Source organism: Oryctolagus cuniculus, chromosome 8 (genome assembly GCF_964237555.1).
Source record: "Oryctolagus cuniculus chromosome 8, mOryCun1.1, whole genome shotgun sequence".
Lineage (NCBI taxonomy): Eukaryota > Metazoa > Chordata > Mammalia > Lagomorpha > Leporidae > Oryctolagus > Oryctolagus cuniculus.
In genome coordinates, this window is record NC_091439.1 from 130,386,028 (window position 1) to 130,407,638 (window position 21,611).

Sequence of the window (21,611 nt, forward strand, 5' to 3'; positions counted from 1 at the left end):
CAGACCATAAAGGAATGAAGTTGGAAATTAGCAACTCAGGAATCCCTAGAGCATACGCAAACACATGGAGATTGAACAACAGGCTCCTGAATGAACAATGGGTCATAGAAGAAATTAAAAGAGAAATCAAAAATTTTCTGGAAGCAAATGAGGATAACAGCACAACATACCAAAACTTATGGGATGCAGCAAAAGCAGTGTTAAGAGGACAGTTTTTATCAATAGGTGCCTACATCAAGAAATCGGAAAGACACCAAATAGATGAGCTTTCAATTCACCTCAAGGATCTAGAAAACCTACAGCAAACCAGACCTAAATCTAGTAGGAGAAGAGAAATAATTAAAATCAGAGAAGAAATCAACAGGATTGAATCCAAAAAAAAATTACAAAAAATCAGCCAAACGAGGAGCTGGTTTTTTTTGAAAAAATAAATAAAATTGACACCCTATATTGGCCCAACTAACTAAAAAAAGAAGAGAAAAGACCCAAATCAATAAAATCAGAGATGAAAAAGGAAATGTAACAACAAACACCACAGAAATAAAAAGAATCATCAGAAATTACTACAAGGACTTGTATGCCAGCAAACAGGGAAACCTATCAGAAATGGATAGATTCCTGGACACATGCAACCTACCTAAATTGAACCAGGAAGACATCAAAAACCTAAACACACCCTAACTGAGACAGAAATTGAAACAGTAATAAAGGCCCTCCCAACAAAGAAAAGCCCAGGACCAGATGGATTCACTGCTGAATTCTACCAGACATTTAAAGAAAAACTGACTCCAATTCTTCTCAAACTATTCAGAGCAATCGAAAAAGAGGGAGTCCTCCCAAATTCTTTCTATGAAGCCAGCATCACCTTAACTACTAAGCCGGAAAAAGATGCAGCATTGAAAGAGAATTACAGACCAATATCCCTGATGAACATAGACGCAAAAATCCTCAATAAAATTCTCGCCAATAGAATGCAACAACACATAGAAAGATCATCCACCCAGACCAAGTGTGATTTATCCCTGGTATGCAGGGATGGTTCAATGTGCGCAAAACAATCAATGTGATACACCACATTAACAGACTGCAGAAGAAAAACCATATGATTATCTCAATAGATGCCGAGAAAGCATTTGATAAAATACAACATCCGTTCATGATGAAAATTCTAAGCAAACTGTGTTTGGAAGGAACATTCCTCAATACAATCAAAGCAATCTATGAAAAACCCACAGCCAACAACCTATTGAATGGGGAAAAGCTGGAAGCATTTCCACTGAGATCTGGGACCAGACAGGGATGTCCACTCTCACCACTGCTATTCAATATAGTTCTGGAGGTTCTAGCCAGAGCTATTAGGCAAGAAAAAGAAATTAAAGGGATACAAATTGGGAAGGAAGAACTCAAACTATCCCTCTTTGCAGATGACATGATTCTTTATTTAGGGGACCCAAAGAACTCTACCAAGAGACTATTGGAACTCATAGAAGAGTTTGGCAAAGTAGCAGGGTATAAAATGAATGCACAAAAATCAACAGCCTTTGTATACACAGACAATGCCATGGCTGAGGAAGAACTTCTAAGATCAATCCCATTCACAATAGCTACAAAAACAATCAAATACCTTGGAATAAACTTAACCAAGGACGTTCAGGATCTCTACAATGAGAATTACAAACCTTACAGAAAGAAATAGAAGAGGATACCAAGAAATGGAAAAATCTTCCATGCTCATGGATTGGAAGAATAAACATCATCAAAATGTCCATTCTCCCAAAAGCAATTTATACATTCAATGCAATACCAATCAAGATACTGAAGACCTTCTTCTCAGATCTGGAAAAAATGATGCTGAAATTCATATGGAGACACAGGAGACCTCAAATAGCTAAAGCAATCTTGTGCAACAAAAACAAAGCCAGAGGCATCACAATACCAGATTTCAGGACATACTACAGGGCAGTTGTAATCAAAAGAGCATGGTACTGGTACAGAAACAGATGGATAGACCAATGGAACAGCATTGAAACACCAGAAATCAATCCAAATATCTACAGCCAACTCATATTTGATCAAGGATCCAAAACCAATCCCTGGAGTAAGGACAGTCTATTCAATAAATGGTGCTGGGAAAATTGGATTTCAACATGCAGAATCATGAAGCAAGACCCCTACCTTACACCTTACACAAAAATCCACTCAACATGGATTAAAGACTTAAATCTACAACCTGACACCATCAAATTATTAGAGAGCATTGGAAAAACCCTGCAAGATATACGTACTGGCAATGACATCTTGGAAAACACCCCAGAAGCACAGGCAGTCAAAGAAAAAATTAACATTTGGGATTGCATCAAATTGAGAAGTTTCTGTACTGCAAAAGAAACAGTCAGGAGAGTGAAGAGACAACCGACAGAATGGGAAAAAAATATTTGCAAACTATGCAACAGATAAAGGGTTAATAACCAGAATCTACAAAGAGATCAAGAAACTCCACAAAAACAAAACAAACAACCCAATTAAGAGATGGGCCAAGAACCTCAATAGACATTTTTCAAAAGAGGACATCCAAATGGCCAACAGGCACATGAAAAAATGTTCAAGGTCATTAGCAATCAGGGAAATGCAAATCAAAACCACAATGAGGTTTCACCTCACCCCGGTTAGAATGGCTCACATACAGAAATCTACCAACAACAGATGCTGGAGAGGATGTGGGGAAAAAGGGACACTAACCCACTGTTGGTGGGAATGCAAACTGGTCAAGCCACTGTGGAAGTCAGTCTGGAGATTCCTCAGAAACCTGAAGATAACCCTACCATTCGACCCAGCCATCCCACTCCTTGGAATTTACCCAAAGGAAATGAAATTGGCAAACAAACCAGCTGTCTGCACATTAATGTTTATTGCAGCTCAATTCGCCAGAGCTAAGACCTGGAACCAACCCAAATGCCCATCAATAGTAGACTGGATAAAGAAATTATGGGACATGTACTCTATAGAATACTATACAGCAGTCAAAAACAAAGAAACCCGGTCATTTGCAACAAGATGGAGGAATTTGGAAAACATCGTGCTGAGTGAATTAAGCCAGTCCCAAAGAGACAAATATCATATGTTCTCCCTGATCGGCGACAACTAACTGAGCACCAAAGGGGAAACTTGAAGTGAAATGGACACTATGAGAAACAGTGACTTGATCAGCTCTTGTCCTGACGGTTGATGTACAATGTAATACTTCATCAATTTTAGTTTTTTTTTTTTGTTCTAGTACCATTGGTTGACCTCTGTAATTAACACACAATTATTCTTAGGTGTTTAAATTTTAACTGAAAAGTGATCCCTGTTAGGAATCTGGAAAGCATTATGCTGAGTGAAATAAGCCAATCCCAAAGGGACAAATACCACTTGTTCTCCTTGATAGGTGACAACTAACTGAGCACCAAAAAGGAAACTTGTTATAGTGAAATGAACACTATGAGAAACGGTGACTTGATCAGCCCTCACCCTGACTGTTGATGAGCAACTTAATATGTTATCCCTCTTAGTATTTTTTTTGTTTGTTCTACTTAATACTTTTGGTTGAATACTGTAATCAATGCACAATTCTTCTTAAGTGCTGAAACTTAACTGAAAAGTGATCGCTGTTAAATGTAAGAGTGGGAATGAGAGAGGGAAAAGATGTGCAATTCGGGACATGCTCAAGCTGACTTACCTCAAACGGTAGAGTTAGAAACATACCAGGGGATTCCAATTCAATCCCATCAAGGTGGCATGTACCAATGCCATCTCACTAGTCCCAGGGATTAATTTCTGTTCACAATTGATCATAATGATAGGACTATGAACCAAAGGGATCACATAAACAAGACTAGTGTCTGCAAATACTAGCTGATAGAATAAAAAAAGGGGAGAGCAATCCAACATGGGAAGTGAGATACACAGCAGACTCATAGAATGGCAGATGTCATAAACAGCACTCTGGCCTCATAATCAGCCCTTAAGGCATGCGGATCTGGCTGAAAAGCCCATGAGAATATTTCAGGCATGGAAAGCCAAGACACTCTGGGGAAAAAAAAAATAAAACCTAAATGAAAGATCTCCACGAGTGAGATCCCAGTGGAAAGAACGGGTCATCAAAGAAGGAGGTACCTTTCTCTGAACGGAGGAGAGAACTTTCACTTTGACCATGGCTTTGTCTAAATATGATCAGAGTCAGTGAACTCAGGGGGCTTCCATAGCCTTGGCAGCTCATGACAAGAGCCTAGGGTGATTACTGATGCCATAAACAAGAGTGTCACTTTGGTAAGTCAACAACAGGAGTCACTGTGCACTTACTCCTCATGTAGGATCTTTGTCCTTAGTGTGCTGTACATTGAGATTTAATGCTATAACTAGTACTCAAACAGTATTTTTCACTTTATGTTTCTGTGTGGGAGCAAACTGTTGAAATCTTTACTTAATGTATACTAAACTGATCTTCTGTATATAAAGAGAATTGAAAATGAATCTTGATGTGAGTGGAGGGGAAGAGGGGGTGGGAGGGGGGAGGGTTGTGGGTGGGAGGGACGTTATGGGTGGTAAGCCATTGTGGTCCATGGGCTGTACTTTGGAAATTTATATTCATTAAATAAAAGTTTAAAAAAATTAAAGATTATGACAGAAAGTGAGAGGGAGGATGGCAGCATGAGCAGGAGAGGTGGTAGGGTGGGAAGTACCACTATGCTCCTAAGTCTGTATATATGAAATTTATTCACTTTATATAACTAAAAATTATCTAAAAATTGACTTCAGAGTTCAAAATCTGCTAGATTTTGATATCTAAGTTCCAAAACACAAATATAAGATGGAATAGGAAAATCCCTATATAATTTGATAAGTTGAACCAATTTTTGCAACTCCAAACCAACCAATCAAGAAAAATGTTCCACAAGCAAAAACCTGGGTCCAGACTTATATGACATTATACACTTCTAAGAGAAAAACCACTGAATTTCCCTGACTTGTTCCAAGTGGGCATACCCAGAATAATTTTGAATCTCTTTTGGGAAGCCAGTGTTACATTATGATGCAAATGAGACCAGGATATTAAATTAAAATGAAATAATCATGTCTTTCATAAACTGAGGTACATATATTCTAAGCAAAATATGATTATATGAATTCTATCACATAGGAAAGCATAATAGATCAATATCAGGTGAGCTACACTAAAAAGTGAAGAACTTTTTAGCATTCTTAAACAAGCTCTATAAATCATCCATGTAGCTGAAAAATATGAGGAAATTACATGACAATTTAGATTAGATATTAAAAAGCACTTAATAAAATTCAATATCAAACCATAAAAAATCAACTTACAGCAGAATAGGAAAACACAGTGACTTCCTTCTTGTGATCAAGATAGTCTAAAATGGACCACAGCACACTACTTAAAACAGGACCCATGAAAGCCTTCTCCCTAGGAACAGACCCGGACATGACTGCCTTCTCTCCCCTCCCTCTTCAACACTATATGGAAGGAATGGTCAGAAATCAAGCAACAAAAAAGTAACACAAATTTAAGTTTCAACTTTTAAGCAATAAAAATATATGTGGATGACACCATTATAGGGAGAGAGAATCCAATCTAACCCCAAGCCAAATACGACCTGTAAGTGAATGAATTTAGCAAGATTACCAGGTGGACAGTCAATATAACTCACAGCAAGAAACAGACAATATTAAAGGACAAAAGGCAAACTAGCAAACATGGATCTACAAGAGAAATTCAATTTATGTAATATCTTTAAACCTTATTCAAACGCACATTAAATACACACACACACACACACACACACACAAATGACACAATCAAGAAATGACTCCAGAACATGGAGAAAAGCAAAGACCCAGAAGTCAATAAAATACCAGTAGGTCAGGAAATTGTATCTCACCTGAATGTGGCTTTAGATCACCAGAGCTGTGCAGAAACACAGAGGTGATGGCACTGGCCACTGGGGAATCCAGCAGTAGAGGAAGCATCTTCAGACCAGAGCCCCAGTTCCTCACTCCCCTCACCTGGCAACAGTACCCCATACCCACTATGCCAGGGAGCATACTGATTGGCTACAGCTTTATGACATCATCCATGCCCACCTGCCTTACAAACTGTCCAACCAGGCACCCCTCAAGGGAAGGGCAACCACGGAATCTCGCGAGATTGTCATGTCACAGTCTCTTCCAGGCTGTACTGGGAGAAATGTCCGTGTGGTGGCTTAGCTTTCTCCCCTCTGCAAAGAGGAAGCCGGACACTTGAAAAGCAGGAAATGCAGTATGCTTAGGGCCAGGTGTCTGAGAAGGGGGAGGTGGAAAAGTTAGATCCTGCTTGAACTGAGTGTGGAGGGACTTGGACTTCCCCACGGTGAGCTCTTGCATCTGCAGACTCCACCAGGTGAAGGCTGGGCTGGCTCCAGATTATGGGCGACATACCTTGTCCCTGTACAGTGACCCCGGCTTAGCACCAGAGCCGTCTCTTCCGAGTGGCTGTAGTGCCACCTCTCCTCAGGTTGTGCAGTGAGGACAGGAGGGTGATCAGGGAGAATCTGGACTCGGAGTACAGGGTTCATGCATGGAGGAGCTGTGGTCTTTTGGGGGTGCCCGGTCCCTCCTTTCTCCCCATCGGCATACAGTACCACAAACTCTGTAAATCAGAGAAGAAACAGCTTTGACTCATCTTTTCGGTCCAAGGATTCGGAAGGGCACCTGATGATGAACTTGTTGGCAGAGTTCCGAGGCAGCTGCAGGCATCACCAGGGCGCTTGAATGTTTATTTGGTGAAGTTTCACAAAAGAGGAAATCAGAGAACGTCTCCCTGACACTCCAGTGCAAAATATCCTTGGGCCTGTCTTCATTTTGCATTCCTTAAATGCAGCCATTGGCTTGACTTTACCTTTGCTAACTGCAGGATGATGTCACCTCCACTCACCCTCCTCCCTTTTCCTCTCCTAATTTTTAAAACTGACTGAGGGTGATGTTCCAAGAAGTCCCCCGTGGCCAAGGCTCCAGGAGTGTCTAGTGGATGTCATTCCCTGGGTCTCATCCTGCCCCTGAAGTTTCTCTTAGGACTGGGTGAAAATTCTGGGTACACCTGTCATCTGTATGGCTAAGCCTTTGGGACATTAAGGTTTTCCTCTCACTGCAGTTTCTATCCTGGGAGACATATTAATAGTCAACTACATAGATGCTGGTATCTGGGGACAAGACAGAAATGATTCTCTGATACTTCTAAAGGGAAAAAGGTTGTCACAGAAGTCAGGGCAAACCCACCCTAGCTAAGCAGTGCCAGATCTGAAAAGCAAATGCACTTTGGTGGGCACACAGCAGTTTGTTTTTTCTTCCAGGGAGTTGGTGTAGTTAGACTGCAAGTGAGATTGTCTGGGAAGGCAAGACTCTGCCTGTGGAGAAAAAGCTTAGAGATTTGAGAATTTGCATCTGTTGAATGATAAAAATATATGTTTGATATTTGCCCACATTTTCTGGTTCATAGATCTTAAGTGTTGCATTTTAATACGTGTTTTGTGACTTTATTTTAATGAGAAGATAAATTAAAATATCTCTCGGCATTCATGAATCCAATGAACTTTACACTCCACTTTATAATTTTAAGAATTTTGACATTGACAGTATTGCTATGTATCTTCAATTTTGTTTTCACCTGTGAATTTTACTTTTCACCCTCACATAGTCACAATGTTTGTCATGATCATTATTTTTTATTGTGCTGTGATGACAAAAATTTTAAAAAATACTTTTATGAGGCCACTTTTCCCAAAGACCATCAGTATGACAGCTGTTGTCTAAAGAGTAAATATTTTGAGTAATAAATATGATTGCAGACCAGAAATGATTGTGTAGTATGTCACACAGAGGCTACTCAAGAGAGTTTCTGAATGGATTTGGGCCCATTTCACATATACTGATTATTGTTCAAGGAAGAAAGATGCTTCTCTGTATTGGCTATCTTGAGGAAGTTTATTTGGCCCTTGGTAATCCTAATAGTTCTTATTTGGGACGCAGAGAGAATGCAGTAGAGCTAAAGCTAATTCTTGTGGAGGACCAGTTAGTTATTGTAGTAACAAGAGGGACATAATGGGCATTTCCGTGTGTTCCTTTACCATTTATTTATTTACTTGAAAATCAATTACAGACAGAGAAAGGAAGAGAGAGGAAGAGAGAGGGAGAAAGGCACAAACACAGAGAGAGAGAACTGCTATTCAATGTTTTACTCCCCAATGGCCACAGTGGCCAGTGTTGTGCCAAACTAAAGCCAAGAAACAGGAGCCAGGAGGTTCTCCCAGGTCTCTCACATGGGTGGCAGTAACCAAGCACTTGAGACATCTTCCACTACTTTTCCCATGTTATTAACAGGGAACTGGATCAAAGCAGAGTCACAAACACAGAGAGATGTATTTACACAATGGCTTTTTTGTCTTGACTTAACATAGTCACTGAGAAGTGTTGTCTGGTGTCGAGAGTGTGTGACATACTCACACATGACATATTTATACATCTCTTCAACAGCGTAAGTCTAGGCCTTCTATTGAGGTGAGGCCAGCTGCAATCTTCAGGTCTTGTTTTGCCTTTCATAATAGTTAGCTAAACACAGAAAGATTTCCTGTTCTGTATTGTATTCTGTTTTCCATGAAGTACCCCAGTTAAAATAAATACTCATGCTCTTTAGAAAATTATGTTGGAGGCAGCACTGTGGCATAGCAGATAAAGTTGCCACCTATAGTGCCAGCATCCCATATGGGTGCCAGTTCAAAACCTAGCTGCTCCACTTCCAATCCAGCTTTCTGCTATGCCCTGGGAAAGCAGTGGAAGATGGCCCAGGTACTTGGGCCCCTGCACACATGGGAGAGACCCAGAAGAACCTCCTGGTTGTTGGCTTCAGATGGGTGCAGCTCCAGACATTGCGACCAGTTGGGGAGTGAACTAGTGGATAGAAGTCCTCTCTGCCTCTGCTTTTATCTCTGAGTAATGCTGACTTTCAAATAAATAAATAAATCCTTTAAAAAGGAAAATTATGTAACATTTTATTAAAAAATCACCTTTATAATTCACATGAAGCCCAAACATTGGAGAAAATTTCCAGAATGTAATCCAGCAAAAATCAAATGTGATCATTATTCCAATCAGGTCTTTGTGGTTTAGGAAATAGGTTCTTGATGCTAATTTGTTAACATTCCCTCATATTCCAGAATTGTAAACTGAAGTTGTAGGAACACAAAGAATCCAAGCACTAACCATAGATATAGAAATATATAAAAGAAAAAAAAACTTGAAATCCAGTGCTTCTACTTTTGATAAAAGAGGAATAGGCAACAAATAGTAGCAGTTGTTTTATATGTTGGAAATAAGTATTTTGAGGGAATGTAAATGATGGTGTCTGTGCTCATAAGGAAGCTTGAGTGTGTTATTTTCCCTGTGGAAAGTGCAGGTGTCAGAAGTATGTCATAATTGATTACCTATTTCCAATTTAAAACGTAGGTTCAGAACCTGCTCCTATGTGAGTGTAGATGGTTGAGAAATATAGACAGTCCTGCCTTCTTGATTCCCCATGAAGATAAAGATACAAGTATCATTCATCATCTTGTGTGCAATGGTTAAATATTTCAGTGTGTGCAGTGTGTGATCTTAATTGTGAATGTACTTGCTGGGCTTTTGCTTCTGTTCAATGGGATGTGAAAAGTTTTTGAAGTTCATTTTATATATTTTGTTAACACTTGAACCACTTGAATCAGGTTTGCTGTTATTTCTTCACAAAAGCATCATCACCAACAGTAATGCTTTCTTAGTAGTTTTCCCAGACCTTTTCTTTCTTGCAAACATCTTGGGTCCTGAATAACCTTGTGTTTTATAGACTCTGGATTTATAAGTTCTGCTATCTCTGGGCTGTTCTTTGTGAAATTTCTATTTCCTCATATTGCTCTTGCTTACATGTTACAGTGAGACCCCATTTACCAGGGCCACAGTAACAGATGAGGAACAGAATGTAAGAGCTAAGACAAGGGAATGAGATGTGCTCTTTTGAACAGGGGTGCCCTCCTGCAGAGCTGTGTACTTGGAAGTCTGAGTAGCTTCACAAGATTTGGTTTATTGGATGCTCTTTTTTTGTGAGTACTTTGTTAATGTTTTTAGAGTCTTAGACTTTGATTAATGATTGAATAACTTCCTGCAAGGTATGTTGTAGGGAAAGTCACATCTCCCAAAGGAGGAGATGTCACCACATTGTTGATTGCAATCTTCACCTGAGAGAGCCATTTGTCATGGAAAGGAATTATGAATAATTCTGATAACATCAGACTAAATGCTCTTTAGAAAACAATCAGATATTTTCTAATTGCACTCATATTCCTGTCCCTGGTTTGACTGAGGAGATGGGAAAGAGAAACACACCTCCTCTGCAACACCAAGCACAGGCCTCTCACTCCTTTGCTGAAGCAGCTATGATTCCCAAGCTTCCTACAAATACAGATACCATTTTTCTCCTTCATCTCTCTCTTTTTTCCTTTCTCATTCTAGAGACAATTTTCTTATTGGAAACATATATCTATTTTTAAACTTTTCATGATGAAAAATCAATGAATTGACTGCAAACTCATCCAATCAAATTTTTATTCGTACTTACCTTGGATTAACATGTAACTATGGAATCAACACCAAACTTAAATTATCTGTCTACCATCTTTTCTATTTCATGTTTCATGAATCTGGCATTTTGTGAAAAAGCTATTTGTAGATTTCCAAGCCATATGATCAAAACATTAGCTGCCTTCTCTCTCCAAGGAGAATGAGTACATTTATACTAAGTTGTCTCACATATTTTCTTGGATGTTTGTTCTTTTGTCTAAGTATCCTCCTGGTGTATTAGAATCTCATCTACTTATCAAAACATGTTCTTTGTATCACTAGATAAAAGAGCAAGAATGAGAAACATTTTCTCATGTAGTTACATTTAGAGGTCTCATTCAGACAATAACTTATGAGTGCTGTGATCTTAAAGGCTTGTGACAGGAAAATCAAGATTAGAAAGGAATTTTGAGTTTATAAAGGAATGCATGAAGCAAGAGCTAAATGCAGCTCTGAAACACATGGAAATGGGGCTACTACACAGAGAGGTTTAAGGACTTGCCCAAGATCATACAGCTGGTAAGTGGTAGAGGAGGAATTTAAGATGCATTTTTCATGACCTTGATAATCTAGTTGTTTAAACACAAGAATGGTAATTGCAAAGATTCACTGAGTACATCCTATGAGCCAGTGTGCAGTGACTTGGCAACCATGTCCCTTACTTCACACTGAAATTACCCAGATCCTATGTGTCTATGCAGTGTAGTAGCTCGAAAACCTTTAGCATAAATGTACCCTAGATGAGACTAAAACATGAGATTTTGACAGAAGTAAGATTAGGGTTGTTGTCTGCGTGGTGAGGAGAAGACTTGCCCTGTGGAAATTTTAATGAGAACATCTGCCCTGTGTAGATTCTGCCTCTGTTCCACATCGTAGGGCTCATCATCTGCAGGGGTAGCAAAAGCTGGATCCTTCCTTCCCCTTTTCAATAACAGATTCCTTGATTCCTCAGTTGAGCACACCTGTTGTCATAGTGTGTGACTTCTAAGAAATGTTCTTTTAAAATATTTACTTACTTACTTATTTATTTATTTAAGAGGCAGAGAGAAGGAGACAGGTAGACATGGAGAAATCTCCCATCTGCTGATTCACTCTTCAAATATCTGCAACAGCCAGCACTGGGCTGGGCCCAAGTCAGGGGCCAGGAACCCAATCCAGGTCTCCCAAAAGGGTGGCAGGAACCCAATTACTTGGGTCACCACTACTGCTTCCCTGAGTGAATATTAGATGGAAGCTGGAATTGGAAATGAAAGCCAGGAATGAAAGCTGGGCACTCTGATATGGGACAAGACATCTTAACTGCTAGGCCAAAGGCTGAACTTAAGGAAATGTTCTTAAAGAGTAGGAACATGAACTTCTTATTTTCTGTTGTCCTCCTGGATGGGATGGAGAGTGGGTGTTTCCTGGAGCTGCAGGAAACATTTTATATCATGAGGGAACCTTAGGGATGAGGTGACAAGGAAGAAAGGGCCTGGATCTGCTACTATGAAGAACCATGCTTGTCCTATAATAAATATGTTTGGATCCTTAAATGTAAGAGTGAAGGAAGTGTTAACCTACAAGTGTTTTTTTTTGAAAGGCAGAATTACAAAGAGAGAAAGAGAGAGAGAGAGAAGAAGGATCTTCCATCTGTTGGTTCATTGCTCAAATAGCTACAACTGCCAGGGCTGGGCCAGGCTGAAGCCATGAGCTAGGAGCTTTATCCGGGTTCCCATATGGATGCAGGAGACCAAGCACTTGGCCATCCTCCAATGCTTTCCCAGCTGTATTAGCAGGGAGCTGGGTTAGAAGTAGAGAAGCTAGTACTGGAACTGGCACCAATATGGGAAGCTGGAGTCACAGAATGTGACTTAACCCACTACACTACAACATCAGCCCCTAAGTCACACTTTTAAATATTTATTTTTGCTTGCTACTCATAGCTTAAATAAATTCTAGCTAATATACATAAGTCATGTCATTTCTTTTGATTCTGATCATAACCCTCTAAGGCAAGAACTGTGATGATCTCCATGGGTAGGTGAAGAAAATGAGGCCCTGAGACCACACAGCCAAATGGTAAAGCTGAGTTACCTCTGCCCCTTTTAGGCACCAAATGTAAGAGTGATCAAATAGAAGAAATCCCAACAGTCTTGTGTCTTTAGTTAGGACAGCTTGTAGTAACACAAAATTGCAAAGCCAACTCTTTGGTTGTCCATTAGCTGTCCATGGGTAGTTTAGTTCAAAGTCCTTCCCACAAACACCTTGCAGAGAATACATGATGTTTTTCTGAAGATGATTTTGACTTCAAATCACTAAAAGCCCAACTTAAACTGGCTTGAATGAAATTCAGACAGAGTGGTCCTGGGGTTGATGAATTTGGTGGCTGAGTGATATTACTGAGAGTATGGGTTCTTTTAACCTCTGCTCTGTGACACACAGCACTAGCATTATCCAAAAGTTGGTTCTTTTGTGGCAACAGGAATGATGCTTGGAACAAGCAATTAATATTATCCATTCTTTTATTTACAGCAAAAGGAAAGAGAAATGGATTTTCTTCTCTTTCTTTAAAACCTGAGGTGGGGGTGGGTGTTTGGAACAGTGCTTAAGATGCTTCAGAACACTTGCAACCCAAACTAAAGTGTCTGGGTTCAAGTCCTCTCCACACTTTCAATTCCAACTTCCTGACAATGTGTCCTGGGGGCAACAGGTGATGGCTTATGTAGTTGGGTCCCTGCCACCCATGTGGGAAACCAGATTGAGTTCTCTACTGCCAACCTCAGCCTAGCTCAGCCACAATCATTGCAGTGGATGGAAGATCTCTATCTTTGAAATAAATAAATATTTAAGTACATACATAAATTAATAAAATCAAGGTAGAAGGTGTTGTGGTGCAGCGGGTTAAGCTGTCACTTGGGATGACCACAGCCCATATTAGTGGACCTGCAATTAAGTCCCACCTCTGATTCCAATTGAGCTTCCTCTTAATGCACTTAGACAACAGATGATGGTCTAAGTATGTGAGTTCCCATCCATGTGAGAGACTAGGATGGAGTTCCTACCTTCAACCTGGCCCATCCGTGGCTTCACAGACATCTGGAGAATAAACCAGTGGATGGAAGATCACTCCTTCTCACTCTCTGTCACTCTACCTTTCAAATAGATCTTAAAAAATCTATAAAGAGTTTTCTCACCAACCATCTGCTGTCCAATAGCAATGGTTGGGAGTATATTCTGAAGTAAGACATTAATAGACAAATGACCATCAAGGCCAAAGCCAAGGAAGTAGGTACATGGCAGGGCTGCTTGTGGCAAACAGGACTATAATGTTTTAAAAATGCTCCCTCTGGACTAAATACTCATAGATATGCTATGCATCCTTCCTTTCCTGCACTTGTAGTAGCCTTCAGTAATGACTAAATGCCCGTCCCAGGGTACTGCTTTCAAAACTGTCTGTGGCCACAGAGAAGAGGTGGCCTGAGGAGTGGTCACTGAGGAGAAAGTAAAGGCTGGGAACCTCAGGGGATCCTGGCCTGGAGTGCCTGCCCCTGTGTCACAGGTCTGCAGCAGAGCATGCCTGTCATTTCCCTTTGCCTGCACCATCTCTATTAACATTGCCCATGACTACGTTAGACTTGGGGATCACAGTGCACTATCCACTATCTCAACTCGAATTCCTAGGTTTGCCACTAAGTCGTCTCCTCAGTGCATCCCTCCCAGCAATGAGGTTGGGAAGAAGAGCTTGTCAGAAAAAAAGAGATCCAGGAGATGAGGCCAGAAAGCTCCCAGCTGGTCAGAGGCTTCTGACCTGATCTGTGTTTGGTGGGGTGTGGCCTGTCCCCATCCCCTCCATCTGTGAGTGGGACCTGTTCCCCTAGCTGCAGCTCTACAGGAAGCTGTTGTGTTTAGCTCCTAACCCAATCCTTAGTGTCTTAAAGGATTCAGCAATTAAGCCTCTGCAGGGTGTTGTGGGAGTGTTAAGGTGTTTTCTGTCCCCATTAAAATGTAGTAGTGGAGAAACTGTCCCCAGACACATCTGGGTGAGCTCTGCACTCACTCTGCCCTCTTCTCCAGGGACTCATCCAGGATGTACCACTTCTCCATGGGCTCCTCCAACTTTTTATGTTTTTAAAGATTTCATTCATTTATTCAAGAGGTAGAGCCACAGACAGAAGGAGAGGCAGAGAGGGAGAGAGATATTCCATCCACTGGTTCACTCCCCAAATGGCCACAATGGGCAGATTTGGGACAATCTGAAGCCTGGATCTAGAAGCTCCATCTGGGCCTCTCATGTGGGTGCAGGGGCACAAGCACTCGGGCCATCTTCCACTGTTTGTCCAGGCTATAGCAGAGAACTGGATAGGAAGAGGAGCAGTTGGGACTTGAACCAGCACCCACATGGAATGCTGGCATTGCAGGTGGAGACTTGGACTACTACACCACACAGTTCAAGCCCTCTTTTTCTTTATGGGAGGAGAGGGTGTGGGTAGTACAAAGCTCTAGGCTCTGCCTGTGTGCTAAGTGGAGGTAACCATGGAGGACCAAAGGCGTTATACCCTAGAATCCCATGGTTCTATGTCTGTCCCTAGCTCTCTGCTTCTTCTCAGGTGGTTTTTTTCTCTTTCTGGTTGTAAAACATGTGTCTGTCATCTAAAGACTGCGAGTCCTGCATCAGCTGCAGACACTTTTGTCTGTGGCTGACTGGTTCAGGTGTTTTGCATTCTTCTCCTGCAGTCTCCATGCTGCCTCAGGGAGTGCTGGCCTTTGGTCATAACAACTTTTGACAACTGGAGTCTCACCTACAGTATTTAGATAAGTATGTCTCATTTAAAATAATTTCTGTGTTTAGAAATAAAGAGGTTGTCATTACAGGTTTGACTACATGCCTATTTAAATGACTAATTCCACTTTGACTCAATTACTGATCTCCCAGTTGGAAGTTAATACATAATTTACCAACTAATACCTTCTCTTCAACTCTAAAACACTGCTGCCTGGCTTCTGAGTGACCTGCCTAGTTCCCTACTTCTTTACCAAGACATCCCTGATACCAACACTTCTGGCACCTGCATTAGCATTTATGCTTAGCAAGTAACTATGCACTTGGATTGCAATAGGTCTGTTAAATGTTCAAGAATTTATTTTGAATGGCCATTTTTGTGATGCAGTAGGTTAAGCATGTGATGTTGGCATCTCATATCAGAGTGCAGTTAGAGTCCCAGGTGTTTTGCTTCTAATCCAGCTTCCTGCTAGTACATCTGAGAAGGCAGAGGAAGATGGTTCAACTGCTAGAGCCACTACCACTTATGAGGGAGACTCAGATAGAATTATGGTTCCCAGCTTCACCCTGGCCCAGACCTGGCTATTGTGGACATTTTGGGAGTGAAACAGTAAAGGAAATAGCTGTATCTTCTCCTTCCCAACCCCCAATATAATTGCCATTCAAATAAATAAGTAGAATTTTTTAAAAAGTTTGAGATCCATGTACCATTTTTGTATAATATGCATTTTGCATGAAGTTTTTGAGGAGGATTTCAAAATTTGTTGCACAAAATAAACATTTTAATACAATTTTTCACAAATTTTCTGAAAATCTCTCATATTTGCTTTTATTTCTATTTTCCTATAAATAACACATATATTTGCATATCTTGCAAAGCATGGATAGTATTTCCTTTCTCATTTTGGCCTTACTGATATCACTCTAGTTTTATTTTCATTTCTTATTTGCACAATTTTATTCTATCTTGCAGTTTCTTCTCATCTCAGTCTATCCTATGTGAAGTGATCGTATTAAACTTGTTGGAGAACAGTTTTTATCTTGTTACTCTCTTGTACAAAAGTGAATAAGAGAACAAAAAGGCATCCATATTTCATTAGGAATCAAATACAAAATCTTTAGTCAAATGATTATAGACATCATAAATCCAATGGCCTGATAACTTTAAAAAAAAAGCTTATTTATTTGAAAGGCAGAGTGACAGGGAGGGAGATAAAGGGAGGAGGGAGAGAAGAACAGGGAGAGGGAAAGGCAGAGGGAGGGGAGGGGGGAGGGGGAGGGAGAAGGAGAGGGGCAGAGAGAGAGATAACAACCCACAGTGTTGGGAGGGGTGTTTCACCTGCTGATTCACTTGCCAAATGCCCACACAGCTGGAGTTGGGTCAGGCTGAAGCAAGGAGCCAGGAATTCCATCCAGATCTCACACATGGGTATTAGAGCCCTAAGTACTTGGGCCATCATCTGGTGCCACCCATGCACATTAATAGGAAGCTGGGTCAGAAGCAGAGGCAGGATTCAATCCCAGGCATTCTGATATGTGTTGTAGGCATCCCAAGTGGTATCTTAACCTACTGCACCATAATATCATCTCTAGCATTTTATTTGACATTTCTTTGATATTTTCTATTTCTATGGAATTTTGAATTGTTTTACCTAACTTTATTTTTCAGAGCTAGTATTGTGATCCAGAAGGTTAATCTGTTGCCAGTGATGCTGGCATCCCATATGAGCACCATCTTGCATCTCAGGTGCTACATTTCCTATCCAGTTCCTTGCTAATGCATCTGGAAAGCAGCAGAAGATGATCCAAGTTCTTGAGTTCCTGCCTTCCATACGGGAAACCTGGATGGAGTTCCAGCTACTGGATTTGGCCTGACCCAGCCCCAGCCAAAGTGGCCATTTGGGGAGTTAACCAGCAGATGGGAAATGGATCTCTCTCTCTCTCTGTCTCTCTCTCTGTATCTCTGTCTCTGCCTTTCAAATAAGTAAATCTTTAAAAAGTGAATTTATTTTTCAATTTTTTTCTCTAGCTTCTAGAATAGCATTCTCCCTTGGTGCTACAGCAATCTGTTGACTAGTTCTTCTCAATCTCTGAATAGAGCACAACACATCTCCCAAATGTTGACATCCTGTCACAGATGTTGGCCTCTTCTGTTCTCTAAACTACAGACTCTTGAGCTCCTAAATAACTTTCATGCATTAACTTGCATACACATACCTGAGGACTCCAAAATCTTAGATTGCAGGTCTGACTTAGCTTTTATTTTCAAATGACTGATGAGAAAACATGTTAGGAAGACAGCATTTAGCCTTGTGGTTAAGATGCCGGTGTCACATATTGGAGTTTCTGGGTTTGATTCCCAGTTCTGACCCCTGACTACAGCTTCCTGCCAATGCAGACCCTGGAAGGCAGCAGTGTGATGGCTGAAATGATTGAGTTCCCTGCTCCAAGACCATCCCTGGACATTGTGTACATTTGAGCAGTGAACCAGAGGGTGAATATTTCTTCTCTGGTTTTTTGCCTCTCAAATTAAAACACAAAACAAAACAAAAAACCTATGTCTATGTTTACAAATAAAAGGACTAAATGGCTAAAAGCATTTTCATTGTTAAATTCAGCAAAAATAATTCTTGGTTGTAAATGATATTTGAATAATGTACAATTACAAATCAAGCTTACATAATGGATAGAGAAGAGAGATGTGGGCAATAATTTTTATATTTGGCTTTGATACTTTTTTGTTATGTAACCTTAAACAGCCCATTGAATTCATTGTGCCTAAGTCTGATGTTCTTAAAATTATGGGCTCATCTAGTTGAGGCAGGTAATATAGCCCCAGAACAGCTAAGAGACACTGGCAAGTCATTTTACCTCTCTAGTTCTTTCTCCTTTGAACATAAGAAGACTGTCTTTCTATTTAAGATTTATTCTACCCATTCCCATCTTAAGTAAGGTTCACGTGACTGTGAAATATTTTGTGACTGTCAGGTCGTCTTCAATTCTACTGCATTGCTTTTTTTTTTTTACTTTTATTTAGTAAATATAAATTTCCAAGGTACAGTTTATGGATTACAATGGCTATGCCCCATAACTTCCCTCCCACTCGCACCCCTCCCATCTCTCGCTCCCTCTCCCATTCCATTCACATCAAGATTAATTTTCAATTATCTTTATATACAGAAGATCAATTCAGTATATATTAAGTAAAGATTTCATCAGTTTGCACTCACACAGAAACACAGAGTGTAAAATAATGTTTTAGTACTAGTTATAGCATTACTTCACATTGGACAACACACTAAGGACAGATCCCACATGAGGAGTAAGTACACAGTGACTCCTGTTGTTGACTTAACTATTTGACACTCTTGTTTATGGCGTCAGTAATCTCCCTAGGCTCTAGTCATGAGTTGCCAAGGCTATGGAAGCCTTTTGAGCTCGCTGATTTCGATCTAATTCAAACAGGGTCTTAGTCCAAGTGGAAGTTCCCTCCTCCCTTAAGAGAAAGGTACCTCCTTCTTTGATGGCCCCGTTCTTTCCACTGGGATCTCACTCATGGAGATCTTTCAATTAGGTCTTTTTTTTCCAGGGTGTCTTGGCTTTCCATGCCTAAAATACTCTAATGGGATCTTCAGCCAGATCTGAATGCCTTCAGGGCTGATTCTGAAGCCAAAGTGCTATTTAGGACATCCGCCATTCTATGAGTCTGCTATGTATCCCACTTACCAAGAAGGATCATTCTCTCCCTTGTTGATTCGATCAGTTAGTATTAGCAGACACTAGTCTTGTTTGTGTGATCCCTTTGACTCTTAGACCTATCAGTGTGATCTATTCTGAACTGATATTGATCACTTGGACTAGTGAAATGGCATTGGTACATGCCACCTTGATGGGATTGTATTGGAATCCCCTAGCACATTTCTAACTCCACCATTTGGGGCAAGTCCGATTGAGTATGTCCCAAATTGTACATCTCCTCCCTCTCTTATTCCCACTCTTATATTAAAGAGGGATCATTTTTCAGTTAAAATTTAAACACCTAAGAATAATTGTGTGTTAATTACAGAGTTCAAACAATAGAACTAGAACAAAAAAATACCAAAATGGATAAAGTATTACATTGTACATCAATAGTCAGGACAAAAGCTGATCAAGTCACTGTTTCTCATAGTGTCTATTTCACTTCAACAAATTTCCTCTTTGGTGCTCAGTTAGTTGTCACCGATCAGGGAGAACATATGATATTTGTCCCTTTGGGACTGGCTTAATTCACTCACCATGATGTTTTCCAGATTCCTCCATCTTGTTGCAAATGACCAGGTTTCATTGTTTCTGAATGCTGTATAGTATTCTATAGAGTACATGTCCCATAATTTCTTTATCCAGTCTACTGTTGATGGGCATTTGGGATGGTTCCAGGTCTTAGCTATTGTGAATTGAGCTGCAATTAACAATAATGTACAGACAGCTTTTTTGTTTGCCAATTTAATTTCCTTTGGGTAAATTCCAAGGAGTGGGGAGGCTGTGTTGAACGGTAGGGTTATATTCAGGTTTCTGAGGAATCTCCAGACTGAATTCCATAGTGGCTTGACCAGCTTGCATTCCCACCAACAGTGGGTTAGTGTCCCTTTTTCCCCACATCCTCGCCAGCATCTGTTGTTGGTAGATTTCTGAATGTGAGCCATTCTAACCGGGGTGAGGTGAAACCTCATTGTGGTTTTGATTTGCATTTCCCTGATTGCTAATGACCTTGAACATTTTTTCATGTGCCTGTTGGCCATTTGGATTTCCTCTTTTGAAAAATGTCTATTGAGGTCCTTGGCCCATCTCTTAAGTGGGTTGTTTGTTTTGTTTTTGTGGAGTTTCTTGATTTCTTTGTAGATTCTGGTTATCAACCCTTTATCTGTTGCATAGTTTGCAAATATTTTTCCCATTCTTTTGGTTGTCTCTTCACTTTCCTGTTTCTTTTACAGTACAGAAACTTCTCAATTCGATGCAATCCCAATAGTTAATTTTGGCTTTGACTGCCTGTGTTTCTGGGATCTTTTCCAAGAAGTCTTTGCTGGTACCTATGTCTTGCACAATGTTAGCACAAAGCTGGAATTGAGAGTTTAGCCAGAACATAACATTGGCACTCCAATGTGGGAAGAAGGCATCCTAAGGAGCCTCTTGACGATTATGCCAAATGCCCAATGTCTTAACTTCTTTTGATTGAACATATTATAGGATCCCATTTAACTCTATTTTTAAGGTACCATGAATATATGTCTTTTAAATTTTTTGTTTGGGTAATTTCACTGAAGTTGGCAATATACATTTTCAAATAATCTGTACCCAAATTCAATAACACTATTACTTTGGAAGCTCAGATATCTTATAAAAGAATGTTCTCAACTCTTTACTCCTATCCTTTATATACTTTCTGTCATTATTTTTAATGATCAGAAATTGTAACAATACTTTTCATTGTTAATTTTTTATTAAAATGATAATATTATCTGTTATGTTACATTGGAATAAAGAATATAAATATTTTCCTGTACCTCCATTTGCTTTTGGTCTTTTCCTTACTTGGATGACATCCAAGACTATGTTGCTCTTTATGTCTGATGAATTATTTTCTTATTCACTTGAAAGAAAACAAGAGACAATAAATGAGAAAAAGAGCTCCTACTCACAAATTCACTTCCCACATGCTCACATCTTCCAGGGAGGGATCAGATCGAAACCTGAGAGAAGGTAACTCACTTCAGGTTTTTCATGTGGGTGGCACAAACCACATGTCTCGACACATCACCATGACTTCCCAGGGTCTGCATTAATTGGAAGCTGGAGTTAGGATCAGAAACAGGAAATGCACCCAGGTCCTCTATTGTGGAATACAGTTTTATTAATCACTACACTTAACAATTTCTTAAGCCTGTTTTTAAACTGAAATACATGGATCCAGAGTTGAACATTGTGCCTGTAATTTGACAACAGTATTAAGAATGCATGAAACAGTATAAAGGGATGGGGTCATGAGCAGTGAGTTAAGCCACGACTTGGGATGCCCTCATCTCATATTTATCTTCCTCATTCAGGTCCTGGCCATTCCCCACTTTCAATCCAGATTCCTGCTAAAATGTATCTGAGGGACATTTGATGATGTCTTAAGTATTTATGTACCTTCTGC

The 21,611-nt window shown here is 40.1% G+C and overlaps 1 protein-coding gene and 1 long non-coding RNA gene across 12 annotated transcripts in view; one reads left to right on the plus strand and one right to left on the minus strand.

Moving 5' to 3' along the window:
* Positions 1-6,050, minus strand: part of LOC127488284 (uncharacterized) — a 74,490-nt gene extending 68,440 nt beyond the window's left edge. The window contains exon 1 of the long non-coding RNA XR_011378110.1: positions 5,940-6,050. This is a non-coding gene — a long non-coding RNA (uncharacterized lncRNA). The remainder of the gene's footprint in view (positions 1-5,939) is intronic.
* Positions 1-21,611, plus strand: part of LOC138843592 (rho GTPase-activating protein 20-like) — a 1,064,354-nt gene that overhangs the window by 853,762 nt on the left and 188,981 nt on the right. The gene's annotated exons all lie outside the window — the stretch shown is intronic.